This window comes from Pongo abelii, chromosome 12, assembly GCF_028885655.2.
Source record: "Pongo abelii isolate AG06213 chromosome 12, NHGRI_mPonAbe1-v2.0_pri, whole genome shotgun sequence".
NCBI lineage: Eukaryota > Metazoa > Chordata > Mammalia > Primates > Hominidae > Pongo > Pongo abelii.
Window position 1 is genome coordinate 105,668,781 of NC_071997.2, and position 12,900 is coordinate 105,681,680.

At 48.9% G+C, this 12,900-nt stretch overlaps 1 protein-coding gene across 3 annotated transcripts in view; it reads left to right on the plus strand.

The window, feature by feature from the left end:
• The window catches only part of CGREF1 (cell growth regulator with EF-hand domain 1), a 19,059-nt gene continuing 6,159 nt past the window's right edge, over positions 1-12,900 (plus strand). The window contains exons 1-2 of one of the 3 annotated variants that reach the window (XM_063713746.1): positions 1-434; positions 8,745-9,032. The gene's annotated coding sequence lies outside the window, so the exon portion shown is untranslated. Of the gene's footprint in view, positions 435-8,096; positions 8,206-8,744; positions 9,033-12,900 lie in introns of those variants that run through there. The other 2 variants (XM_054547728.2, XM_054547729.2) reach the window with 2 other exon arrangements.

Consider the following 12,900-nt stretch of genomic DNA (forward strand, 5'->3'; position numbering starts at 1 on the left):
CGCACACACGTGCATCCTTACACATGCTCACACGCGCACACACGCACGCTCACAATGTCACACGCATGTGCACACGCACAAGCACACGAGCGCACTCACGAGCACACGCGGACTCGCACACGCGCACATGCGCACTCACGCACGCACACACGCGCACACTCACACGCACACGGGCGCGCGCAGCCCCTCCGGCCGCGGGCGCAGTGAGGGCGCTGGTGGAGCTGCGAAGGGCCAGGTCCGGCGGGCGGGGCGGCGGCTGGCACTGGCTCCGGACTCTGCCCGGCCAGGGCGGCGGCTCCAGCCGGGAGGGCGACGTGGAGCGGCCACGTGGAGCGGCCCGGGTAGGCTGGCGGCGGGAGGCGAGGCGCGGGCGGCGCAGCAGCCAGGAGCGCCCACGGAGCTGGACCCCCCAGAGCCGCGCGGCCCCGCAGCAGGTGGGTGACACCCCGCCCTGGCCGGCCGGAGACCCGAGCCCATCACCGTCAACCAGCCAGGGCCGCGCGGGGGAGGTGGCCTCCAGCCTCTGGTCCAGATCCCGAGAGCGCAGTCCCTCTGCATCCCCTGCGGCTCAGACGCGGCGGGAGCAGTGGCCCTTGCCCTTGTGTACCCTGAGGGCAGGTGGAGGAAGGGACTGGAGAGCGAGCCTGAGGCTCCTTGGTGTGAATTTGGGGCTTCGCAGTTCCCCAGGCGCTTCACCCAGCCCCGCATTCCGTGTTCCAGCAGTCCTGGGGGAGGGGCAGCTGGCGGGAGCTTTCCCCCTCATCCAACGGGGAAGAAATGGAGCGCTGGGGAGGGCCCGAGGCTGTCGTCCCCTTGGAAGTGGCCGAGGGACCAGCTCCCGGTTGTGGGCTCCTTTAGCCCTGTAGCCGCTGTCTCCTTTCTTGGAGGATGGGTGCTGGGAGGCACAAGGGCACCAGAGGGATAAATTAAGAATTAAGGGAGAGGATTCCACTCAAAATTTTAGCTTCCCAACAGTTCGACTCAATGGAACTGCCGGCCTGTGAGGTGCTAGGTTCCTGTCCTGGAATGATTCAAGCAGAGGCCACTTGACAGTGTTGCTGAGGAAGAAATTTTTGCACTGGATGGGAAGTTACCCAGGATAACCCTGCAAGGCCCCTGCCACAGCCCAGAGGCTCTGAAATAGCCAAGTAGCACCCGCTTGGTGCCAGGCACCTATCCTAAGTTTTCTCATTGCAGCCTCCCCAAACCTTTAGGAGACAGATACCGTTATCCTCATTTTTAAAATGCAGATCCCGGCCGGGCGCAGTGGCTCACGCCTGTAATCCCAGCACTTTGGGAGGCCGAGACGGGCGGATCACGAGGTCAGTAGATCGATACCATCCTGGTTAACACGGTGAAACCCCGTCTCTGCTAAAAATACAAAAAAAATTAGCCGGGCATGGTGGCAGGCGCCTGTAGTCCCAGCTACTGGGGAGGCTGAGGCAGGAGAATGGAGAATGGCGTGAACCCGGGAGGCGGAGCTTGCAGTGAGCCAAGATCGTGCCACTGCACTCCAGCCTGGGCGACAGAGCGAGACTCCGCCTCAAAAAAAAAAAAAAATTCAGATCCCAGGGCTCAGAGAGGTTAAGACACCTGCCTAGGTCCCACAGTGAGTAGTATCAGAGGCAGGATTTGATCAGAAGTCTAACCTGTAGAGCGTGCTCTCCTCCCATGCACTGGTGCAAAGGCCTGAAGAACACTGGGGCCGGAGGGTCATTGTGAATGTGTGAGTGCACATGTGTCACATAACTTTATTAAATTACATGGCAACTGTTAACAGTTATGGTGGCTTTCATGTGTTTATTAGTGTAATTATGTTCATGCACATTATAGTTATAGAAAATGGTTAGGGACATTTTTATTGGACAGGCAGTGGTTCAATAACTATTTTATTTCCCTCACTTACAAAAGCTTTTGTTAATGTTTAGAAATGTCTAAGTGTCAACACATCACACTAACCTCATTACACATTACATGAGGTACCTTAGCCTTTCCTTAAACCACTGAGGTGGGTTACTTGTACTAAAATGTCACAGTTGGAAGCATTACTTAGAATATTGGCCAGGTGCAGTGGCTCATGCCTGTAATCCCAGCACTTTGGGAGGCCAAGGTGGGTAGATCACTTGAGGTCAGGGGTTTGAGAACAGCCTGTCCAACGTGGTGAAACCCCATCTCTACTAAAAATACAAAAATTAGCTAGGTGTAGTGGTGCACACCTGTAATCCCACTGTAATCCCAGCTACTTGGCAGGCTGAGGCAGGAGAATCGCTTGAGCCTAGGAAGTGGAGACTATGGTGAGTGGATTTTGCGCCACTGCACTCCAGCCTGGGTGACAGAGTGAGACTCCATTTCAAAAAAAAAAAAAAAAGACAGAGCGAGAGAATAGGCCCGGCGTGGTGGCTCATCCCTGTAATCCCAGCACTTTGGGAGGCCAAGGTGGGCGGATCACCTGAGGTCAGGAGTTCAAGACCAGCCTGGCCAAGATGCCCAAACCCCACCTCTACTAAAAATACAAAATTAGCGGGGCATGGTGGCACATGCCTGTAATCCCAGCTACTCGGGAGGCTGAGGCAGGAGAATCGCTTGAACTCAGGAGGTGGAGGTTGTGGTGAGCTGAGATCGCGCCATTGCACTCCAGCCTGGGCAGCAGAGTGAGACTGCATCTCAAAAAATATATATATATATACTGAAAGTCCACATCATTCTTTTTTTCTCTCTCTCTCTTTTTTTGAGAGAGTCTTGCTCTGTGACCCCAGCTGGAGTGCAATGGCACAATCTTGGCTCATTGCAACCTCTGCCTCCTGGGTTCAAGCGATTCTCGTGTCTCAGCCTCCGAAGTAGCTGGGATTACAGGCATGTGCCACTATGCCTGGCTAATTTTTGTATTTTTAGTAGAGATGGGGTTTCACCACGTTGGCCAGGCTGGTCTCAAACTCCCGACCTCAGGTGATCCTTCCGCCTTGGCCTCCTAAAGTGCTGGGATTACAGGTGTAAGCCACCATGCCCGGCCATTTTTTTTTTTTTTTTTTTTGATGGCATCTTGCTGTCATCCAGGCTGGAGTGCAGTGGTGTAATTATAGCTCACTGCAGCCTTCAACTCCTGGGCTCAAGTGATCCTCCTGCATCAGCCTCCCAAGTAGCTGGGACCATAGATTTGAGCCACCATGCTGTCTAATTAAAAAATAATTTTTGTTTGTTTGTTTTTTGTAGAGATGGGGGGTCTCATTTTGCTGCCCAGGCTGGTCTCGAACTCCTGGCTTCAAGCAATCCTTTTGCCTTGGCCTGCGAAGTACTGGGATTACAGGCGTGAGCCATTGTACTCAGCCCAATCACTTGCATTTTTGAGGTGGACTATAACCGAATGCTAAGGTTGTCAGGAGGGCCCAGGACATTCCAGATTGAGGATGGAACAGGTCAGGCAAAAGCACTGAAAAGTGAAAGTGGAAAGTATTTTAGGAGACTCCAATAACTCCTTTGTTTGAAGCAGTGTGCTATCATAATGCCGCACTGGAAGATGAGTCAACAGTAACTTGATATCTGGTTGTAGAAGGCCTTGAATGCCCAGGTGAAGATTCTGGACTGTAATCTAAATAGGGAGCCATTGAAGGTTCTAGAGCAGTGGAATTCTAGCAAAGGAAGATTTATCTGATGTGGGTATGGAGGGTTCTTTAAGTGGAGAAAATACCAGAGACAGGGATAACACTAAAAGGCTTCTATATTAGTTTGTGCCAGAAGTAATTCATTATTCATTTAATGTTCACTGTAATCCTGTGAGGTAAATATCTCCAGTATGCAGATAAGGTAACTGAAGTTTAGTGAGAAAAATTAATTTACCCAAGGTCACAGGGACAGTCAGTGGTGGAGCTTGGGTTTAAAAGTAGGTCTGGCTGGTTCCAAAGCTCTGTTTTCTGTCCATTAAACATACTGAAGAGTTAAATATATGAGGGGTACATAGGACCAAGAAGAGGAGAGTGATAGTCATTCACGGGGTAGGACTCGGGACCAGGTGCATAATTTGCAGGGCTTGGTGCAAAAATGATTGAGAGTTTCAAGATAGTGACAACAGAGCATTAGCCTAAGCACAGGGCCCCTCTGAGAGTGGGGACCTTGTGACTGCGCAGGACACATACCCATGAAGCCAGCCCTTACATGGTTGGTCTTCCAGTTACTATGGCGGTTTAACAAACCACCTCAAAATGTAGTGGCTTAAAAGGATAATGGGCCCGGCGTGGTATCATGCCTATAATCCCAGCACTTTGGAAAGCCGAGGCAGGAGGATTGCTTGAGCCTGGGGTTTTCCGATCAGCCTGGGCAACATGTGAGACCCTGTCACACACACACGCACAAAGATAACGTTGACGTTGACTTTGCACGTGAGTGCAGGCTGTGGAGACAAGCACATTTCTACTGCATTCAGTGTTGGCTGGGGCAGCTCAGAGGCTGGGGGTTAGAATCATCTGGAGCTTGGCTCTCTCCCCTGTCTGGTTGTTGGGCTGGAAAGATTTGAGCTGGAGGCTTCTCAGGCATCTGTTTCTAGGTGGGTTCTCCACACTGTCTCTTCCATAGGGTGCTTTCAGGGAGGCCAGCTCCTTCCACGGTGGCGCAGGGTTCCAGAGGTGCATATCTGCTGTCAAGTGAAGGGGAGAACCAGAACCAGGCATAAGCTAGGTCACTTTTATTACCTGGACTTGGAAGTCATGTAAGCACCATTTCAGCAACTCATTAGAAGCCAGTCACTAAGTCCAGATCATATACAAGGGGAGGCGAGTTAGACTCCAAGTTTTGTGGGAAGGAATGTCAAAGAATGTGTAGACAGGTTTTTAAAGCCACCACGGTGGCCTAATGAGTGAGGATGAGTGGATCGGAGGGGTGCTTCCTCTTTATGCCTGAACGGCTCCCCACAGAGTCATCCTTTGGAGTTCACAGACATCCTCCTTTAAAAGGCATCTGAGGGCCGGGCGTGGTGGCTTACACCTATAATCCCAGCACTTTGGGAGGCCGAGGCAGGCGGATCACGAGGTCAAGAGATCGAGACCATCCTGGCCAACATGAGGAAACCCCGTCTCTACTAAAAATACAAAAATTAGCTGGGTGTGGTGGCGTGCACCTGTAGTCCCAGCTACTTGGGAAGCTGAGGCAGGAGAATTGGTTGAACCTGAGAGACGGAGGTTGCAGTGAGGCGAGATCATGCCACTGCACTCCAGCCTGGTGACAGAGCGAGACTCCGTCTCAAAAAAAAAAAAAAAAAAAAAGGCACCTGCTAGTGCGTAAGAACATGTGAAGCCTGGATGATGAGTTTTGACAGCTCTGAGGGATTTAAATTACTCCAGTGCCTCCTGTCGGCCTGGGTCCTAGCAGCAAACAGATGGGGTGGAGAAAGCAATTTGAGAGGAGCCAGCTGGGAAGAGGGTGTGTGAAGCCACTCTGGGGCCGTGCAGATGAACTCTTGGAAGGAAAAAGGCCTTATTGTAGATCAGGCACTGCACTTTACACATCTTGTTTCATTAATTAAACCCTCACCACAGCCCTGCCAGAGGTGCTTTCGTCAGCCCTGCATTACAGATGGAGAACCTGAAGCACAGAAAAGCCGCACAGCTAGTGGGCTGTGGAGCCCAGATTTGAACACAGGCAGCCTGAGGTCAGGGCCCATACCCCCCACCTTCGGGCCGTACCACCTATTCCATAGCAATTCTGTGTTTTTCTTGTTTTAACATTTGTATCTTTTCCTACTTACATATTTCCAAGCTTTAGGGGGAAAAAGAAAAAGTAATTCGACCTTAAGCGATCCACTTAGTGATAAGAGAGTGCCTCACATATGGCAGGTGTTCAATAAATATTAAAGAAATGAATATTTATCCTTATTGTACAAACTTATATCTAACTTGCCTTCCCTACGGACGCTTGCCCTCTGGTCTTTGTCATGTGGCAGCTGCTGGTGCTTTCCATGATATTCTCTGTGGCACCCAGGCCAGGGGGCCAGACCTTCTGGCATTCTCCTGGCCAACTGGCTCTCTCAGCCATTAGGCACCCCTCCTTCCACCTTAGAGACTGGAACCCTCAGCTGACCTCAGCCCCCTCCTTCAAACCAGCAGCACTCTAGATACGAAGAACTGGGAGAGGCAGCCCTCTCTCTACCCATTCACCGAGACCCTCCTTCAGCTGCTGCTTCCTGACCTCTCAGGCACCCTGTAGGCAGGGCCTTCTCTCTAACCTTCCTGGAAACAAGGCACTCATCTCTGCAGCTCCTGGACCTCCATTCAGTACCCATAGGGTTTCTAGGGAGATTTCTGTCTTCTACTTCCTGCTGAGGCCCAGGTGGTGGAACCCCACCCTTCTAGGGACTGACCCAGGAAGCCTCCACACACTAGCTGCAATTCCTTCAGTTCTCTGTCACTTGTCTCCTCCAACTTGATTTGTGGTACATTTCATGACACAGAAGTTTAAACTTTTGATATACTCAAATCTGCTCATTTTTTCCTTTTAAACTTTCTGAGTTGATTTATTATATTTAATGGTTCTATCGCATAATATGGTTTGTTTAGCCATTGCCTAAATGTTAGACATTCAGGTTGCTTACATTTGTTTGACTAATATTAATAGCACAGCTATACATGTCTTTGTAATTTCTTTTCCATTTATATTCTTTTATGTAATCCCCAAGACGATATTGTTGGGTCAGAGTTTTAGGAAATTAATACACATTTCCAGACTGCTCTCTCAAAACATTTCAGGTTTATAGTTCTAGAAGCAGTAAAGGTTAATACTCACTGATTCAGTTTCCTTAGTGATTGTAAGACTATCAAAGCTTGTTATTTCTTTTTGCATCAGTTTTGCTATTAAGTTTTTCTAGGAAATTGGCCATATCCTCTAAGTTTTCAAATCTCTGCCGTTTCTTTAGTTATGTCCCTATTTTCCTTCTTAATATTGTTTGTGCCTTTTCTATTTGTTCTTTTAGTCTTTGGTTTGTTTTTATTTTTTTCTGAAATGGGGTCTCAATCTGTCACCCAGGCTGGAGTACAGCAGCACAATCATAGCTCACTGCAGTCTCAACCTCCTGGGCTCAAGTCATCCTTCACCTCAGCTTCCCAAGTAGCTAGGACTACAGGCGTGCACCACCACGCCCAGCTAATTTTTTAAAATTAATTTTTTGTAAAGATGGGTGTCTCACTATGTTGCCCAAGCTGGTCTCTAACTTCTGGGCTCAAGCAATCCTTCTGCCTCAGCCTCCCAAAGTGCTGGTGAGAGGTGACAGCGTGTGCCCTCGCTCGCTCTCGGCGACTCCTCGGCCTTGGCGCCCACTCTGGCCGTGCTTGAGGAGCCCTTCAGCCCACCGCTGCACTGTGGGAGCCCCTTTCTGGGCTGGCCAAGGCCGGAGCCGGCTCCTTTAACTTGCAGGGAGGTATGGAGGGAGAGGCGCGAGCGGGAACCGGGGCTGCGCGCGGCCCTTGGCGGCCAGCGCGAGTTCCGGGTGGGCGTGGGCTCGGGGGCCCAGCACTCGGAGCTGCTGGCCGCTCCTGGCTAGACACAGGGTGCTGATTGGTGTGTTTACAAACCTTGAGCTAGATACAGAGTGCTGATTGGTGTATTTACAATCCCTTAGCTAGATATAAAGGTTCTCCAAGTCCCCACCACACTCAAGAGCTCAGCTGGCTCCACCCAGTGGAGCCTGTACCGGAGCCGCAGGTGGAGCTGCCTGCCAGTACCGCACTGTGCGCCCGCACTCCTCAGCCCTCGGGTGGTCGGGTGGTCGATGGGACTGGGCGCCGTGGAGCAGGGGACAGCGCTCGTCGGGGAGGCTCGGGCCGTGCAGGAGCCCACGGCAGTGGCGGAGGCTCAGGTATGGCGGGCCAGCAGCTGCTGTGCTCGACTTCTCGCCGGGCCTTAGCTGCCTCCCCGCGGGGCAGGGCTCGGGACCTGCAGCCCGCCATACCTGAGCCTCCCCACTGCCGTGGGCTCCTGCATGGCCCGAGCCTCCCCGACGAGCGCCGCCCCCTGCTCCACGGCGCCCAGTCCCATCAACCACCCGAGGGCTGAGGAGTGCGGGCGCACGGTGCGGGACTGGCAGGCAGCTCCACCTGCGGCCTCGGTGCAGGATCCACTGGGTGAAGCCAGCGGAGCTCTTGAGTCTGGTGGGGACTTGGAGAACCTTTATGTCCAGCTAAGGGATTGTAAATACACCAATCGGCACTCTGTATCTAGCTCAAGGTTTGTAAACACACCAATCAGCACCCTGTGTCTAGCTCAGGGTTTGTGAATGCACCAATCGACACTGTATCTAGCTACTCTGGTGGGGGACTTGGAGAACCTTTATGTCTAGCTAAGGGGATTATAAATACACCAGTCGGCACTCTGTATCTAGCTCAAGGTTTGTAAACACACCAATCAGCACCCTGTGTCTAGCTCAGGGTTTGGGAATGCACCAATTGACACTCTGTATCTAGCTAATCTAGTGGGGACGTGGAAAACATTTGTGTCTAACTCAGGGATTGTAAATGCACCAATCAGCACCCTGTCAAAAGAGACCACTCCGCTCTCTGTAAAATGGACCAATCAGCAGGATGTGGGTGGGCCCGGATAAGAGAATAAAAGCAGGCTGCCCGACCCATTAGTGGCAATCAGCTGGGGTTCCTTTCTCTGCTGTGGAAGCTTTGTTCTTTCACTCTTTGCAATAAATCTTGCTGCTGCTCACACATTGGGTTCACACTGCCTTTGTGAGCTGTAACACTCACCATGAAGGTCTACAGCTTCACTCCTGAAGCCAGCGAGACCACGAACCCACTGGGAGAAACGAACAACTCCAGACGCACTGTCTTAAGAGCTATAATACTCACTGCAAAGGTCTGCAGCTTCACTTCTGAGCCAGCGAGACCACGAACCCACCAGAAGGAAGAAACTCCCAGCGCATCCGAACATCAGAAGGAACAAACTCCAGACAAGCTGCCTTTAGGAACTGCAACACTCACCGCGAGGGTCCGCGGCTTGAAGTCAGTGAGACCAAGAACCCACCAATTCCGGACACACTGGGATTACAGGTGTGAACCACAATACCTGGCTCTCTTTGTTTCTAATTGAAATTGCCAAACGTTTGTCTGTTTTGCTAGGCTTTTAATTTGTTTCTTTGTATATATGTATTTTTTATTTTACTAGTCTTTTTAAAGAAACCACCGTTGTTTGGGTCTGTTGCTCCTCTTTATTGTGTTTTTAATTTATGCTATTATTTAATTTATTTTAATTTGTTTAAGTGTAGTCTCCTTTACTAGTGCTGTTTTTGTTATTTTTGGGTTTGTGTGTGTGTGTGTGTGTGTGTTTGGAAATAGAGTCTGATGGTCACCGAGGCTGGAGTGTAGTGATATAATTGCAGCTTACTACTGCCCCAATGTCCCACGTTCGAATGTTCTTCTCACCTCAGCCTCCCCAGTAGCTGGAGCTACAGATGTATGCCACCACACCCAGCTAATTTTTTTTTAAATTACTTTCTGTAGAGACAGGGTGTTGCCCAAGCTGGGCTCAAACTCCTGGGCTCAAACAGACTATGTTGCCCAGGCTGGTCTCAAACTCCTGGGCTCAAGTGATCCTCCCACCTCGGCCTTAGGCATTAGCCACACACCCAGCCTTTACTTTTTATTTCTTCTTTTTCGTCTTTTCCTGCTTTTCTTTTTTTTCCTCTTTTTCTGCCTTTCTTTTAGTTCAGTTTTTAAAATTCCATTCATTTTTTTTCTACTGGTTTGAGGCTATACTTCCAGTTCTAAATTTTTAATGGTTATCCTTAAAATTTTAGCATGCTTTTTTTTTTTTTTTTTTTTTTTTTGAGACGGAGTCTTCCTCTTGTCGCCCAGGCTGGAGTGCAATGGTGTGATCTCGGCTCACCACAACCTCCGCCTCCCGGCTTCAAGCGATTATCCTGCCTCAGCCACCCGAGTAGCTGGGATTACAGGCAATGCACCACCTTGCCCCGCTAATTTTGTATTTTTAGTAGAGACAGGGTTTCTCCATGTTGGTCAGGCAGGTCTTGAACTCCCAACCTCAGGTGATTCGCCCACCTCGGCCTCCCAGAGTGCTGGGATTACAGGCGTGAGCCACCGTTCCCAGACTTAACATGCATATTTAACAAAGTTCATCAATATGTCTACTCTCTTCCCAAACAGCCATCTTTGCTTTACATGTCATTGTCCAATCTTGTAGTTCAGACCAGCTTTTTTGCCTCATATATTAACATAATTATCATTGTTTTAACAGTCTATGTTTATTTAGATTTAGCCACATACTTTGTGATTTCTTTGCTTCACATGTTTTCTTGCATTTCAAACCTTTTTTTTTTTTTTTAAAGACAGGGTCTTGCTCTGTTGCCCAGGCTAGATTACAGTGGTGTGATCAGAGCTCACTGCAGCTTTCACCTCCTGGGCTCAAGTGATCCTCCCACCTCAGCTTCCTCAGTAGCTGGGACTACAGGCACACCCCACCATGCCCGGCTAATTTTTTCCTATTTTTTTGTAGAAATGGAGTCTCACTATATTGCCCAGGCTGGTCTTGAACTCCTGGGCTCGGGAGATCCTTCCACCTCAGCCTCCCAAAGTGCTGGGATTACAGGCACGAACTCCTATCCAGCTGAATTTCCTTCGATGAAGGAATGTTGGTGGCAAATTCTCTAAGTTATTTGTCTAAAATTGTTTTTACAAGGTAGGAGGATTGCTTGCACCCAAGACCAGCCTGGGTAACAAAGTTGAGACCCTGTCTCTACCAAAAATAAAAGCTGGGCGTGGTGGTACATTCATGTTGTCCCAGCTACTTGTGAGGCAGGAGTAGGAGAATTGCTATGATCATGCCAGGAGTTCCAGCCTGGGCAACAGAGTGTGAGACCCTGTCTCTAAATAAATAAATAATTTTGCTTCACCTCATTCTGCAAGATAATTTTGCGGAGAATAGAATTCTAGAATATCAATTTTCTCCCCTCTCTGAACACATTAAAATACTATATTACTGTATTTGGGCATCATTGTTGACGTCAAGAAATCAGCTATCAGTCTAATTACTTTTCCTATGAGATGAGTTGTCTTTTCTTTCTGACTGCTTTTACAATTTTTTTTTTTCTTGAGTGTTCTATTTTAGAAAAATAGGTCTAGGTGAGAATTTCTGTTTATTTAATCTGCATTGAATTGTTGGGCTTCCTGGATTGGCATATTCCGGTGTTTTGCAACCTACTGGAAAAATGTCAGCTATTATTTCTTCAAATACTGCTTTTTTCCAGTTGTATCTCTTATCTTCTCCATCCACCTTGCCATTTAACTTCTGTTTTATATTTTCTATGTCTTTGACTCAATGAACTGCACTCTGGATAATTTATTCCGATCTATTTTCCAGTTCATTAACTCTCATATCAGTTGTGTCTAATCAATTTAACTCACCCATTGCATTTTTATTTTTATTTTTTATTTTATTTATTTTTTTAAGACAGAGCCTCACTCTGTCGCTTAGGCTGGAGCGCAGTGGGGCGATCTTGGCTCACTGCAACCTCCGTCTCCTGGGTTCAAGCGATTCTCCTGCCTCAGCCTCCCGAGTAGCTGGGATTACAGGCGTGTGCCACCAAGCCCAGCTAACTTGTGTATTTTTAGTAGAGACGGGGTTTCACCATGTTGGCCAGGCTGGTCATCCATTGCATTTTTAAAATCAGTCTTTTATTTCTAAAAGTTATGTTTGTTTCCTCTTCAAATCTACTTGGTCATTTTTATGCTCTTCTTTCTTTCTTTTTTTTTTTGAGACAGAGTCTCGCTCTTTGGCCCAGGCTAGAGTGCAGTGGCATGATCTCAGCTCACAGCAACCTCTGCCTCCCAGGTTCAAGCGATTCTTCTGCCTCAGCCTCCCGAGTAGCTGGGATTACAGGTGCCCACCACCATGCCTGGCTAATTTTTTGTATTTTTAGTAGAGACGGGGTTTCACCATGTTGGCCAGGATGGTCTCAATCACCTGACCTCGTGATCCACCAGCCTCAGCCTCCTAAAGTGCGGGGACTACAGGCATGAGCCACCACACCTGGCCTCTTTTTTTTTTTTTTTTTAAACACACTGTTGCTGATCAGAAAACTCATTTCTTCCTCATAGTTTCAAGCTTCCCTTTAATTTCTTAAAACATGTGAACTGGCCAGGCACGGTGGCTCATGTCTGTAATTCCAGCAATTTGGGAGGCCAAGGTGGGCAGATCACGAGGTCAGGAGTTTGAGACCAGCCTGATGAACATGGTGAAACCCTGTCTCTACTAAAAATACAAAAATTAGCTGGGCGTGGTGGCACACGCCTGTAATCCCAGCTACTTAGGAGGCTGAGGCAGGGGAATTGCTTGAACTCGGGAGGCAGAGATTGCCGTGAGCCGAGATTGCACCATGGCACTCCAGCGTGGGCAACAGAGCAAGGCCCTATTTCAAAAAAACCAAACCAAAACAAAAAAAACATGTGAACTGTATCTGCTGTATATTCTGGGTGTAACAATTCCAACACAGCTTTTCCAAGTCTACTTTTCCCTGCTATTGTTCTGCTGGCTCTTACTCAGTGTCTTATTTCCTTGTATGTTTATAACGTTTTGGCTATGAGTTCATATTACTGGAAACTTTACCTATGGAAATTCTTTGAGGCCTGGATTAGAGTTGCTCCAGAGATGTATGTTTTCCTCTGCCAGTCATCTGGGGGTGCCATCAACCAGGTTGCACTTCAAAATACATTACCTACTTTAGATGTTCTGAACCATACAGGTAGCATTAATAATTCAGGCTTCAAACCCACATTAGAGGGCAGGCGCAGTGGTTCATACCTGTAATCCTGGCAGTTTGGGAGGCTAAGGCGGGAGGATCACCTGAGATCAGGAGTTCGAGACCAGCTTGGCCAACACAGCAAAACCTTGTCTCTAGTAAAA